The following is a 12,909-nucleotide window of genomic DNA, read 5'->3' as shown; positions in this document are numbered from 1 at the left end:
TTAGTTACCTTTTAGGTTTTGCTTAGGCCAATATAGCTTTGGGAATCTAGCGAAGAAATTAGTCAAGTTTGGATCTTTTGATTTTTCATGTAGAAATGTAACTTTGGAATCGTAGTGTTGAAATAGTTCTACCTTATTGTACCTTCGAAATAATCTACACATTCAATGTGAAACAATTGCCAAACCTTTGTATTAATCTACCATACAAGATTTTTTGTAGTTTTTTCTTGATAAAGGTTTATAAGAAACTGGGAGTAAAAAATATATGAGTCGTATTTGAAATGTTTTTGGGAGATTTCACTTTGTACCAGAAATATTGCAAGCTTTCGTTGAAGCATTGAACAAAAATTTACCTTTTAGGTTTTGCTTAGACAAATATTACCTTGGGAATCTAGCTAAGCAATTATTGAAGTTTGGATCTTTTGATTTTTCATAGAGGAATGTAACTTTTTGGAATCGTATTGTTGAAATCATTGTACCTTGTTGTACCTTCGAAATAATCTACACCTTCAATATGCAAAAATTGTCAAACCTTTGTATTAATGTATCATCTAAGATTAATGGTAGTTTTTTCTTGACATAGTTTTATAAGAAACGGGGGGTAAACAATGTAAGCGTCGTATTTGAAATGTTTTTGGAAGATTTCACTTTGTACCAGAAATATTGCAAGCTTTCGTTGTAGCATTGAAAAAAAATTTTACCTTTTAGGTTTTGCTTAGACAAATATAGCTTTGGGAATCTAGCGAAGAAATTATTCAAGTTTGGATCTTTTGATTTTTCATAGAGGAATGTAACTTTTTGGAATCATAGTGTTGAAATAGTTCTACCTTATTGTACCTTCGAAATAATCTACAGCTTCAATATGCAAAAATTGTCAAACTTTTGTATTAGTGTATCATTTAAGATTAATGGTAGTTTTTTTTGATATAGCTTTATAAGAAACGGGGGGTAAACAATGTAAGCGTCGTATTTGAAATGTTTTTGGAAGATTTCACTTTGTACCAGAAATATTGCAAGCTTTCGTTGTAGCATTGAAAAAAATTTACCTTTTAGGTTTTGCTTAGACAAATATATCTTTGAGAATCTAGCGAAGAAATTATTCAAGTTTGGATCTTTTGATTTTTCAGAGGAATATAACTTTTTGGAATCGTAGTGTTGAAATAGTTCTACCTTATTGTACCTTCGAAATATTCTACTCCTTCAATGTGAAAAAATTGTCAAACCTTTGTGTTAGTGTATCATTCGAGATTTTTTGTAGTTTTTTCTTGATATAGTTTAATAAGAAACGGGGAGTAAAAATGAATCCGTCGTATTTGAAATGTTTTTGGAAGATTTCACTTTCTATCAAAAATATTGCAAGCTTTCGTTGTAGCATTCAAAAAGATTTATCTTTTAGGTTTTGCTTGGACAAATACAGCTTTGGGAATCTAGCGAAGACTTTATTCAAGTTTGGATTTTTGATTTTTCATAGAGGAATGTAACTTTTTGGAATCATAGTGTTGGAACAGTTCTACCTTATTGTACCTTCGAAATATTCTACTCTTTCAATGTAAAAAAATTGTCAAACCTTTGTATTAATGTATTATTCAAGATTTTTTGTAGTTTTTTCTTGATATAGTTTCATAAGAAACGGGAATAAAAATGAATGCGTCGTATTTGAAATGTTTTTGGAAGATTTCACTTTGTACCAAAAATATTGCAAGCTTTAGCGAAGACTTTATTGAAAAAAAATTTACCTTTTAGGTTTTGCTTAGTCAAATATAGCTTTGGGAATCTAGCGAAGAAATTATTCAAGTTTGGATCTTTTTATTTTTCTTGGAGGAATGTAACTTTTTGGAAGAATAGTGTTGAAATAGTTCTACCTTATTGTAGCTTCGAAGTAACCTACACCTTCAATGTGCAAAAATTGTCAAACCTTTGTATTAATGTATCATTTAAGATTTATTGTAGTTTTTTCTTGATATAGTGTTATAAGAAACGGGGAGTAAACAATGTATGCGTCGTATTTGAAATGTTTTTGGAAGATTTCACTTTGTACCAGAAATATTGCAAACTTTCGTTTTAGCATTGAAAAATTAGTTACCTTTTAGGTTTTGCTTAGGCCAATATAGCTTTGGGAATCTAGCGAAGAAATTAGTCAAGTTTGGATCTTTTGATTTTTCATGTAGAAATGTAACTTTGGAATCGTAGTGTTGAAATCATTGTACCTTGTTGTACCTTCGAAATAATCTACACCTTCAATATGCAAAAATTGTCAAACCTTTGTATTAATGTATCATCAAGATTAATGGTAGTTTTTTCTTGACATAGTTTTATAAGAAACGGGGGGTAAACAATGTAAGCGTCGTATTTGAAATGTTTTTGGAAGATTTCACTTTGTACCAGAAATATTGCAAGCTTTCGTTGTAGCATTGAAAAAAAATTTTACCTTTTAGGTTTTGCTTAGACAAATATAGCTTTGGGAATCTAGCGAGGAAATTATTCAAGTTTGGATCTTTTGATTTTTCATAGAGGAATATAACTTTTTGGAATCGTAGTGTTGAAATAGTTCTACCTTATTGTACCTTCGAAATATTCTACTCCTTCAATGTGAAAAAATTGTCAAACCTTTGTGTTAGTGTATCATTCGAGATTTTTTGTAGTTTTTTCTTGATATAGTTTAATAAGAAACGGGGAGTAAAAATGAATCCGTCGTATTTGAAATGTTTTTGGAAGATTTCACTTTCTATCAAAAATATTGCAAGCTTTCGTTGTAGCATTCAAAAAGATTTATCTTTTAGGTTTTGCTTAGACAAATACAGCTTTGGGAATCTAGCGAAGACTTTATTCAACTTTGGATCTTTTGATTTTTCATAGAGGAATGTAACTTTTTGGAATCATAGTGTTGGAACAGTTCTACCTTATTGTATCTTCGAAATATTCTACTCTTTCAATGTGAAAAAATTGTCAAACCTTTGTATTAATGTATTATTCAAGATTTTTTGTAGTTTTTTCTTGATATAGTTTCATAAGAAACGGGAATAAAAATGAATGCGTCGTATTTGAAATGTTTTTGGAAGATTTCCCTTTGTACCAAAAATATTGCAAGCTTTAGCGAAGACTTTATTGAAAAAAAATTTACCTTTTAGGTTTTGCTTAGTCAAATATAGCTTTGGGAATCTAGCGAAGAAATTATTCAAGTTTGGATCTTTTTATTTTTCTTGGAGGAATGTAACTTTTTGGAAGAATAGTGTTGAAATAGTTCTACCTTATTGTAGCTTCGAAGTAACCTACACCTTCAATGTGCAAAAATTGTCAAACCTTTGTATTAATGTCTCATTCAAGATTTATTGTAGTTTTTTCTTGATATAGTGTTATAAGAAACGGGGAGTAAACAATGTATGCGTCGTATTTGAAATGTTTTTGGAAGATTTCACTTTGTACCAGAAATATTGCAAACTTTCGTTTTAGCATTGAAAAATTAGTTACCTTTTAGGTTTTGCTTAGGCCAATATAGCTTTGGGAATCTAGCGAAGAAATTAGTCAAGTTTGGATCTTTTGATTTTTCATGTAGAAATGTAACTTTGGAATCGTAGTGTTGAAATCATTGTACCTTGTTGTACCTTCGAAATAATCTACACCTTCAATATGCAAAAATTGTCAAACCTTTGTATTAATGTATCATCTAAGATTAATGGTAGTTTTTTCTTGACATAGTTTTATAAGAAACGGGGGGTAAACAATGTAAGCGTCGTATTTGAAATGTTTTTGGAAGACTTCACTTTGTACCAGAAATATTGCAAGCTTTCGTTGTAGCATTGAAAAAAAATTTTACCTTTTAGGTTTTGCTTAGACAAATATAGCTTTGGGAATCTAGCGAAGAAATTATTCAAGTTTGGATCTTTTGATTTTTCATGGAGAAATGTAACTTTTTGGAATCGTAGTGCTGAAATAGTTCTAAATTATTGTACCTTCGAAGTAACCTACAGCTGCAATGTGCAAAAATTGTCAAACCTTTGTATTAATGTATCATTTAAAATTTATTGTAGTTTTTTCTTGATATAGTTTTATAAGAAACGGTGAGTAAAAAATGTATGCGTCGTATTTGAAATCTTTTTGGGAGATTTCACTTTGTACAGGAAATATTGCAAACTTTCGTTGGAATAAAAAAAAATTTTACCTTTTAGGCTTTGCTTAGACAAATATAGCTTTCGCAATCTAGCAAAGCAATTATTCAAGTTTGGATCTTTTGATTTTTCATAGAGGAATGTAACTTTTGGAATCGTAGTGTTGAAATAGTTCTACCTTATTGTACCTTCGACATAATCTACACCTTCAATGTGCAAAAATTGTCAAACCTTTGTATTAATGTATCATTTAAGATTTATTGTAGTTTTTTCTTGATACAGTTTTATAAGAAACGGGGATTAAACAACGTCAGCGTCGTATTTGAAATGTATTTGGGAGATTTCACTTTGTAGCATTGAACAAAAATTTACCTTTCAGATTTTGCTTAGACAAATATAACCTTGGGAATCTAGCGAAGAAATTATTTATGTTTAAATCTTTTGATTTTTTATAGAGAAATGTAACTTTTTGGAATCGTAGTTTTGAAACCATTGCACCTTGTTGTACCTTCGAAATAATCTACACCTTCAATTTGCAAAAATTGTCAAACCTTTGTATTAATGTATCATCTAAGATTAATGGTAGTTGGAATCATAGTGTTGGAACAGTTCTACCTTATTGTACCTTCGAAATATTCTACTCTTTCAATGTGAAAAAATTGTCAAACCTTAGTATTAATGTATTATTCAAGATTTTTTGTAGTTTTTTCTTGATATAGTTTCATAAGAAACGGAGAGTAAAAATGAATGCGTCGTATTTGAAAAGTTTTTGGAAGATTTCACTTTCTACCAGATATATTGCAAGCTTTCTTTGTAGCATTGAAAAAAATTTACCTTTTAGGTTTTGCTTAGACAAATATAGCTTTGGGAATCTAGCGAAGAAATTATTCAAGTTTGGATCTTTTGATTTTTCATAGAGGAATGTAACTTTTTGGAATCATAGTGTTGAAATAGTTCTACCCTATTGTACCTTCGAAATAATCTACAACTTCAATATGCAAAAATTGTCAAACTTTTGTATCAATGTATCATTTAAGATTAATGGTAGTTTTTTCTTGATATAGTTTTATAAGAAACGGGGGGTAAACAATGTAAGCGTCGTATTTGAAATGTTTTTGAAAGATTTCACTTTGTACCAGAAATATTGCAAGCTTTCGTTGTAGCATTGAAAAAAATTTACCTTTTAGGTTTTGCTTAGACAAATATATCTTTGAGAATCTAGCGAAGAAATTATTCAAGTTTGGATCTTTTGATTTTTCAGAGGAATATAACTTTTTGGAATCGTAGTGTTGAAATAGTTCTACCTTATTGTACCTTCGAAATATTCTACTCCTTCAATGTGAAAAAATTGTCAAACCTTTGTGTTAGTGTATCATTCGAGATTTTCTGTAGTTTTTTCTTGATATAGTTTAATAAGAAACGGGGAGTAAAAATGAATCCGTCGTATTTGAAATGTTTTTGGAAGATTTCACTTTCTATCAAAAATATTGCAAGCTTTCGTTGTAGCATTCAAAAAGATTTATCTTTTAGGTTTTGCTTGGACAAATACAGCTTTGGGAATCTAGCGAAGACTTTATTCAAGTTTGGATTTTTGATTTTTCATAGAGGAATGTAACTTTTTGGAATCATAGTGTTGGAACAGTTCTACCTTATTGTACCTTCGAAATATTCTACTCTTTCAATGTGAAAAAATTGTCAAACCTTTGTATTAATGTATTATTCAAGATTTTTTGTAGTTTTTTCTTGATATAGTTTCATAAGAAACGGGAATAAAAATGAATGCGTCGTATTTGAAATGTTTTTGGAAGATTTCACTTTGTACCAAAAATATTGCAAGCTTTAGCGAAGACTTTATTGAAAAAAAATTTACCTTTTAGGTTTTGCTTAGTCAAATATAGCTTTGGGAATCTAGCGAAGAAATTATTCAAGTTTGGATCTTTTTATTTTTCTTGGAGGAATGTAACTTTTTGGAAGAATAGTGTTGAAATAGTTCTACCTTATTGTAGCTTCGAAGTAACCTACACCTTCAATGTGCAAAAATTGTCAAACCTTTGTATTAATGTATCATTTAAGATTTATTGTAGTTTTTTCTTGATATAGTGTTATAAGAAACGGGGAGTAAACAATGTATGCGTCGTATTTGAAATGTTTTTGGAAGATTTCACTTTGTACCAGAAATATTGCAAACTTTCGTTTTAGCATTGAAAAATTAGTTACCTTTTAGGTTTTGCTTAGGCCAATATAGCTTTGGGAATCTAGCGAAGAAATTAGTCAAGTTTGGATCTTTTGATTTTTCATGTAGAAATGTAACTTTGGAATCGTAGTGTTGAAATCATTGTACCTTGTTGTACCTTCGAAATAATCTACACCTTCAATATGCAAAAATTGTCAAACCTTTGTATTAATGTATCATCAAGATTAATGGTAGTTTTTTCTTGACATAGTTTTATAAGAAACGGGGGGTAAACAATGTAAGCGTCGTATTTGAAATGTTTTTGGAAGATTTCACTTTGTACCAGAAATATTGCAAGCTTTCGTTGTAGCATTGAAAAAAAATTTTACCTTTTAGGTTTTGCTTAGACAAATATAGCTTTGGGAATCTAGCGAGGAAATTATTCAAGTTTGGATCTTTTGATTTTTCATAGAGGAATATAACTTTTTGGAATCGTAGTGTTGAAATAGTTCTACCTTATTGTACCTTCGAAATATTCTACTCCTTCAATGTGAAAAAATTGTCAAACCTTTGTGTTAGTGTATCATTCGAGATTTTTTGTAGTTTTTTCTTGATATAGTTTAATAAGAAACGGGGAGTAAAAATGAATCCGTCGTATTTGAAATGTTTTTGGAAGATTTCACTTTCTATCAAAAATATTGCAAGCTTTCGTTGTAGCATTCAAAAAGATTTATCTTTTAGGTTTTGCTTAGACAAATACAGCTTTGGGAATCTAGCGAAGACTTTATTCAACTTTGGATCTTTTGATTTTTCATAGAGGAATGTAACTTTTTGGAATCATAGTGTTGGAACAGTTCTACCTTATTGTACCTTCGAAATATTCTACTCTTTCAATGTGAAAAAATTGTCAAACCTTTGTATTAATGTATTATTCAAGATTTTTTGTAGTTTTTTCTTGATATAGTTTCATAAGAAACGGGAATAAAAATGAATGCGTCGTATTTGAAATGTTTTTGGAAGATTTCCCTTTGTACCAAAAATATTGCAAGCTTTAGCGAAGACTTTATTGAAAAAAAATTTACCTTTTAGGTTTTGCTTAGTCAAATATAGCTTTGGGAATCTAGCGAAGAAATTATTCAAGTTTGGATCTTTTTATTTTTCTTGGAGGAATGTAACTTTTTGGAAGAATAGTGTTGAAATAGTTCTACCTTATTGTAGCTTCGAAGTAACCTACACCTTCAATGTGCAAAAATTGTCAAACCTTTGTATTAATGTATCATTCAAGATTTATTGTAGTTTTTTCTTGATATAGTGTTATAAGAAACGGGGAGTAAACAATGTATGCGTCGTATTTGAAATGTTTTTGGAAGATTTCACTTTGTACCAGAAATATTGCAAACTTTCGTTTTAGTATTGAAAAATTAGTTACCTTTTAGGTTTTGCTTAGGCCAATATAGCTTTGGGAATCTAGCGAAGAAATTAGTCAAGTTTGGATCTTTTGATTTTTCATGTAGAAATGTAACTTTGGAATCGTAGTGTTGAAATCATTGTACCTTGTTGTACCTTCGAAATAATCTACACCTTCAATATGCAAAAATTGTCAAACCTTTGTATTAATGTATCATCTAAGATTAATGGTAGTTTTTTCTTGACATAGTTTTATAAGAAACGGGGGGTAAACAATGTAAGCGTCGTATTTGAAATGTTTTTGGAAGACTTCACTTTGTACCAGAAATATTGCAAGCTTTCGTTGTAGCATTGAAAAAAAATTTTACCTTTTAGGTTTTGCTTAGACAAATATAGCTTTGGGAATCTAGCGAAGAAATTATTCAAGTTTGGATCTTTTGATTTTTCATGGAGAAATGTAACTTTTTGGAATCGTAGTGCTGAAATAGTTCTAAATTATTGTACCTTCGAAGTAACCTACAGCTGCAATGTGCAAAAATTGTCAAACCTTTGTATTAATGTATCATTTAAAATTTATTGTAGTTTTTTCTTGATATAGTTTTATAAGAAACGGTGAGTAAAAAATGTATGCGTCGTATTTGAAATCTTTTTGGGAGATTTCACTTTGTACAGGAAATATTGCAAACTTTCGTTGGAATAAAAAAAAATTTTACCTTTTAGGCTTTGCTTAGACAAATATAGCTTTCGCAATCTAGCGAAGCAATTATTCAAGTTTGGATCTTTTGATTTTTCATAGAGGAATGTAACTTTTGGAATCGTAGTGTTGAAATAGTTCTACCTTATTGTACCTTCGACATAATCTACACCTTCAATGTGCAAAAATTGTCAAACCTTTGTATTAATGTATCATTTAAGATTTATTGTAGTTTTTTCTTGATACAGTTTTATAAGAAACGGGGATTAAACAACGTCAGCGTCGTATTTGAAATGTATTTGGGAGATTTCACTTTGTAGCATTGAACAAAAATTTACCTTTCAGATTTTGCTTAGACAAATATAACCTTGGGAATCTAGCGAAGAAATTATTTATGTTTAAATCTTTTGATTTTTTATAGAGAAATGTAACTTTTTGGAATCGTAGTTTTGAAACCATTGCACCTTGTTGTACCTTCGAAATAATCTACACCTTCAATTTGCAAAAATTGTCAAACCTTTGTATTAATGTATCATCTAAGATTAATGGTAGTTGGAATCATAGTGTTGGAACAGTTCTACCTTATTGTACCTTCGAAATATTCTACTCTTTCAATGTGAAAAAATTGTCAAACCTTAGTATTAATGTATTATTCAAGATTTTTTGTAGTTTTTTCTTGATATAGTTTCATAAGAAACGGAGAGTAAAAATGAATGCGTCGTATTTGAAAAGTTTTTGGAAGATTTCACTTTCTACCAGATATATTGCAAGCTTTCTTTGTAACATTGAAAAAAATTTACCTTTTAGGTTTTGCTTAGACAAATATAGCTTTGGGAATCTAGCGAAGACTTTATTCAAGTTTGGATCTTTTGATTTTTCATAGAGGAATATAACTTTTTGGAACCATAGTGTTGAAATAGTTCTACCTTATTGTACCTTCGAAATATTCTACTCCTTCAATGTGAAAAAATTGTCAAACCTTTGTATTAATGTATTATTCAAGATTTTTTTCTAGTTTTTTCTTGATATAGTTTCATAAGAAACGGGGAGTAAAAAATATATGCGTCGTATCTGAAATGTTTTTGGGAGATTTCACTTTGTACCAGAAATATTGCAAGCTTTCGTTGTAGCATTGAAAAATGAGTTACCTTTTAGGTTTTGCTTAGGCCAATATAGCTTTGGGAATCTAGCGAAGACTTTATTCAAGTTTGGATCTTTTGATTTTTCATAGAGGAATATAACTTTTTGGAACCATAGTGTTGAAATAGTTCTACCTTATTGTACCTTCGAAATATTCTACTCCTTCAATGTGAAAAAATTGTCAAACCTTTGTATTAATGTATTATTCAAGATTTTTTGTAGTTTTTTCTTGATATAGTTTCATAAGAAACGGGGTGTAAAAAATATATGCGTCGTATCTGAAATGTTTTTGGGAGATTTCACTTTGTACCAGAAATATTGCAAGCTTTCGTTGTAGCATTGAAAAATGAGTTACCTTTTAGGTTTTGCTTAGGCCAATATAGCTTTGGGAATCTAGCGAAGAAATTATTCAAGTTTGGATCTTTTGATTTTTCATGTAGAAATGTAACTTTTTGGAATCGTAGTGTTGAAATAGTTCTACCTTATTGCACCTTCGAAATAATCTACACATTCAATGTGAAACAATTGCCAAACTTTGGATTAATCTACCATATAAGAGTTTTTGTAGTTTTTTCTTGATAAAGGTTTATAAGAAATGGGGAGTAAAAAATATATGCGTCGTATTTGAGATGTTGTTGGGAGATTTCACTTTGTACCAGAAATATTGCAAGCTTTCGTTGTAGCATTGAACAATGATTTACCTTTTAGGTTTTGCTTAGACCAATATAGCTTTGGGAATCTAGCGAAGAAATTATTCAAGTTTGGATCTTTTGATTTTTCATGGAGAAATGTAACTTTTTGGAATCGTAGTGTTGAAATAGTTCTACCTTATTGTACCTTCGAAATAATCGACACCTTCAATGTGAAAAAATTGTCAAATCTTTGTGTTGATCTATCATTTAAGATTTATTTTAGTTTTTTCTTGACATAGTTTTATAAGAAACGGTGAGTAAACAATGTATGCGTCGTATTTGAAATGTTTTTGGAAGATTTCACTTTGTACGAGAAATATTGCAAGCTTTCGTTGAAGCATTGAACAAAAATTTACCTTTTAGGTAAAAATTTGATTTTTCATAGAGAAATATACCTTTTTGGAATCGTAGTGTTGAAATAATTCTACCTTATTGTACCTTCGAAATATTCTACTCCTTCAATGTGAAAAAATTGTCAAACCTTTGTATTAATGTATTATTCAAGATTTTTTGTAGTTTTTTCTTGATATAGTTTAATAAGGAACGGAGAGTAAAAATGAATCCGTCGTATTTGAAATGTTTTTGGAAGATTTCACTTTGTATCAAAAATATTGCAAGCTTTCGTTGTAGCATTGAAAAAAATTTACCTTTTAGGTTTTGCTTAGACAAATATAGCTTTAGGAATCTAGCGAAGAAATTATTCAAGTTTGAATCTTTTGATTTTTCATAGAGGAATATAACTTTTTGGAATCGTAGTGTTGAAATAGTTCTACCTTATTGTACCTTCGAAATATTCTACTCCTTCAATGTGAAAAAATTGTCAAACCTTTGTGTTAGTGTATCATTCGAGATTTTTTGTAGTTTTTTCTTGATATAGTTTAATAAGAAACGGGGAGTAAAAATGAATCCGTCGTATTTGAAATGTTTTTGGAAGATTTCACTTTCTATCAAAAATATTGCAAGCTTTCGTTGTAGCATTCAAAAAGATTTACCTTTTAGGTTTTGCTTAGACAAATACAGCTTTGGGAATCTAGCGAAGACTTTATTCAAGTTTGGATCTTTTGATTTTTCATAGAGGAATGTAACTTTTTGGAATCATAGTGCTGGAACAGTTCTACCTTATTGTACCTTCAAAATATTCTACTCTTTCGATGTGAAAAAATTGTCAAACCTTTGTATTAATGTATTATTCAAGATTTTTTGTAGTTTTTTCTTGATATAGTTTCATAAGAAACGGGAATAAAAATGAATGCGTCGTATTTGAAATGTTTTTGGAAGATTTCACTTTGTACCAAAAATATTGCAAGCTTTAGCGAAGACTTTATTGAAAAAAAATTTACCTTTTAGGTTTTGCTTAGTCAAATATAGCTTTGGGAATCTAGCGAAGAAATTATTCAAGTTTGGATCTTTTTATTTTTCTTGGAGGAATGTAACTTTTTGGAAGAATAGTGTTGAAATAGTTCTACCTTATTGTAGCTTCGAAGTAACCTACACCTTCACTGTGCAAAAATTGTCAAACCTTTGTATTAATGTATCATTTAAGATTTATTGTAGTTTTTTTCTTGATATAGTGTTATAAGAAACGGGGAGTAAACAATGTATGCGTCGTATTTGAAATGTTTTTGGAAGATTTCACTTTGTACCAGAAATATTGCAATCTTTCGTTTTAGCATTGAAAAATTAGTTACCTTTTAGGTTTTGCTTAGGCCAATATAGCTTTGGGAATCTAGCGAAGAAATTAGTCAAGTTTGGATCTTTTGATTTTTCATGTAGAAATGTAACTTTGGAATCGTAGTGTTGAAATAGTTCTACCTTATTGTACCTTCGAAATAATCTACACATTCAATGTGAAACAATTGCCAAACCTTTGTATTAATCTACCATATAAGATTTTTTGTAGTTTTTTCTTGATAACGGTTTATAAGAAACTGGGAGTAAAAAATATATGAGTCGTATTTGAAATGTTTTTGGGAGATTTCACTTTGTACCAGAAATATTGCAAGCTTTCGTTGAAGCATTGAACAAAAATTTACCTTTTAGGTTTTGCTTAGACAAATATTACCTTGGGAATCTAGCTAAGCAATTATTGAAGTTTGGATCTTTTGATTTTTCATAGAGGAATGTAACTTTTTGGAATCGTATTGTTGAAATCATTGTACCTTGTTGTACCTTCGAAATAATCTACACCTTCAATATGCAAAAATTGTCAAACCTTTGTATTAATGTATCATCTAAGATTAATGGTAGTTTTTTCTTGACATAGTTTTATAAGAAACGGGGGGTAAACAATGTAAGCGTCGTATTTGAAATGTTTTTGGAAGATTTCACTTTGTACCAGAAATATTGCAAGCTTTCGTTGTAGCATTGAAAAAAAATTTTACCTTTTAGGTTTTGCTTAGACAAATATAGCTTTGGGAATCTAGCGAAGAAATTATTCAAGTTTGGATCTTTTGATTTTTCATAGAGGAATGTAACTTTTTGGAATCGTAGTGTTGAAATAGTTCTACCCTATTGTACCTTCGAAATAATCTACAACTTCAATATGCAAAAATTGTCAAACTTTTGTATCAATGTATCATTTAAGATTAATGGTAGTTTTTTCTTGATATAGTTTTATAAGAAACGGGGGGTAAACAATGTAAGCGTCGTATTTGAAATGTGTTTGGAAGATTTCACTTTGTACCAGAAATATTGCAA

The 12,909-nt window shown here is 29.7% G+C and overlaps 1 long non-coding RNA gene across 50 annotated transcripts in view; it reads right to left on the bottom strand.

Moving 5' to 3' along the window:
- The window catches only part of LOC126887013 (uncharacterized), a 204,623-nt gene that overhangs the window by 24,901 nt on the left and 166,813 nt on the right, over nucleotides 1-12,909 (bottom strand). For 47 of the 50 annotated variants that reach the window (XR_007698867.1, XR_007698897.1, XR_007698886.1 and 44 more), the window contains one exon: nucleotides 7,709-9,014. This is a non-coding gene — a long non-coding RNA (uncharacterized LOC126887013). Of the gene's footprint in view, nucleotides 1-3,468; nucleotides 4,775-7,708; nucleotides 9,015-11,383; nucleotides 11,707-12,909 lie in introns of all 50 variants that reach the window. The other 3 variants (XR_007698874.1, XR_007698883.1, XR_007698875.1) reach the window with 2 other exon arrangements.

Source organism: Diabrotica virgifera, chromosome 6 (genome assembly GCF_917563875.1).
Source record: "Diabrotica virgifera virgifera chromosome 6, PGI_DIABVI_V3a".
NCBI lineage: Eukaryota > Metazoa > Arthropoda > Insecta > Coleoptera > Chrysomelidae > Diabrotica > Diabrotica virgifera.
This window is presented reverse-complemented; position numbering and strand designations above follow the sequence as displayed.